General features: G+C 34.4%; 1 pseudogene; it reads right to left on the reverse strand.

The window, feature by feature from the left end:
* Positions 1-251: 251 nt before the first annotated feature.
* LOC112502218 overlaps positions 252-2,245 on the reverse strand; it is an 11,036-nt pseudogene continuing 9,042 nt past the window's right edge.

Consider the following 2,245-nt stretch of genomic DNA (forward strand, 5'->3'; position numbering starts at 1 on the left):
GAACACAGAGGGCATGAAGACTGAAGTGTTGCGTGCAACTTGTCGTGTACTCAGATACAGAGCTCAACTCCTAGACACAGAGCCTCTTCATAGTACATACAGAGCCTTTGGGTCTCCTACTTAGACCGTCTGCAGACAATTTAGTAGTCAATGCACTCAAAAGCGCACATCTAAATCCACTTTCTCTATGCAATTCTATACTTAAATCGCACATAATTAATCATCAATACTCCAAATTCAAAAAAATGCACTTAAAATTTCAAACCACAATCATAATCAACCATCAATACTCCAAAGAACAATGTACTCTACAAATTTCAAACCACAATCATAATCAACCAATCTAAACAAAAAAAAATCATCCACTGATCCACAACAACTAATAGATTGTTCAACAACTAATAAAACCAAATTGATTAACTAAGTTATGAACTTTTCATCAAAGATATGTCTTCTAAAGAAGTCTTGTATCAGCAAAAAATCGATCGGGGTAATAGCAATCACATTTATATTTTGGCGTTTCACATTGTTGCACTCTGTTGATGAATGACAACTTGGAAGAGGAATGGAATCCATTGGGCCTTCTTTGATTGTTATTGGCAGCCGCTTACATATTTCAATATTGTCATTTACTAAAAATAAAAATTCAAGTAGTAGTTTAAGAGGATGGTGCAATGTTTGTCTGAAAACGGGAAAGTACTTGTGCTTTCATTTTAGCAAGCTCATCAGCCGAACAACCAAGTAAAGTCTTTGTCTCCTCATTGAGTATAGAAAACCAAGCTTCACCACTCACATCAGAAAACTTCACAGATAGTATATATTTATAAATGATAATAAATAATTAAAGTATGTTGAACCATTTTTAGTCATCTATTGTCGAGATCTAGAATACAAGGGAAATGATCAAAAACATTAGTTTGCATTTTATTCGTGAACTTGACACCGTTCACACCAATAACCCAATCCAGTAGACTCACTAACTTTCTTGTTACATGGGTTGCATGCCCGATATGTCCTAGTCTGATCAGGACCAATGAACGTCATATAGGCTCGTGTATTAAAGATCGTAGACTGCTACACAAATGTATTAACTTCTTCATAGTTCATTGATAATGGTAAATTATAAACAATATTTTAAGAATATACTATACCTTGTCCTCACCCAAAGATGGGTTTATCGTTATATGAGCAAGTGGCACTCGGTCGTAGTACATCGATGAACCTTCATTTTTCATGTGAAACGAGCTAATGGAAGTTAGTGTTATTTCTTTTCCTTCAGAATCATACATGTGAAACATGTACCCATGTGAGATCCAACCTTTAATAATTATAGACAATATAACCATTTTATTACAGGTAATGTCTTACCATGATCTCAACTTCAAGCATTGTGATATATCAGGATTTATTCGAATATAACTATTGGGCAGTGTTGATAAAGAGAAGCCTGAAAGAAAAAGAAGAAATTACTAAAATACCAATTGAAAACAAGCAACCATGCCTCTTTAATCACAACACAGAAGGGTAGCAATATAAAGATTTTTACCTCGAAAATCCCCAACCTTCAAAGACTTGATTGCTACTATAGGCGATTTGTCAACCATATCTAAAAGTTCTTGCCCAAGATAAGTCGCTTGATCATTCCATAGACATACAACAAAACTCTTCTTCCTAGAAGACCGATATATTACACTTTAGTATATTTAATAAAAGGTAAGACTAACAATAAAAGTGTAAGATAAAGAAGTACCGTACATCTCATCGACAATCATCGTATCCCTCTTTGGAACTGTCAATTGGTTTATTCTCCTTCGAATGGTTGTCGTTGGTTAAACATGTTGAACCACCCCAATAACATCTATTCATAATTACATGCAAAAGTCATATTTAGCACAAAGTCAAAATACACTATGAGGAAAAAAAAAGTTAGTCTGACACCTTACCTACGAGGTCCTTCTGATTGACATATGGCCCCAACTGATCAATCGACACAAAATTGAACCTTCTGTCAGGTACAAGCATCGATTCATTAATTGCCTCCTCCACTTGAGAATATTGGCTCAACGTCATTTCATAATCATTGTCAACAGTTCTAAATTGCTTGTGTGATAACTGGATCTTGGTTATCACCTGAGGTAAATAATATGTGATTATTTGTTATGTGTTTACCTGACAGCATGATAAATTATTATATTTAATCATGCTAGTATGTGAAATGTGTATGCATTAAGTATGTGGGCATAAT

The sequence above is a fragment of the Cynara cardunculus genome, unplaced genomic scaffold (assembly GCF_001531365.2).
Source record: "Cynara cardunculus var. scolymus isolate 2C unplaced genomic scaffold, CcrdV1 Un_Scaffold_1085, whole genome shotgun sequence".
NCBI classification, from domain to species: domain Eukaryota; kingdom Viridiplantae; phylum Streptophyta; class Magnoliopsida; order Asterales; family Asteraceae; genus Cynara; species Cynara cardunculus.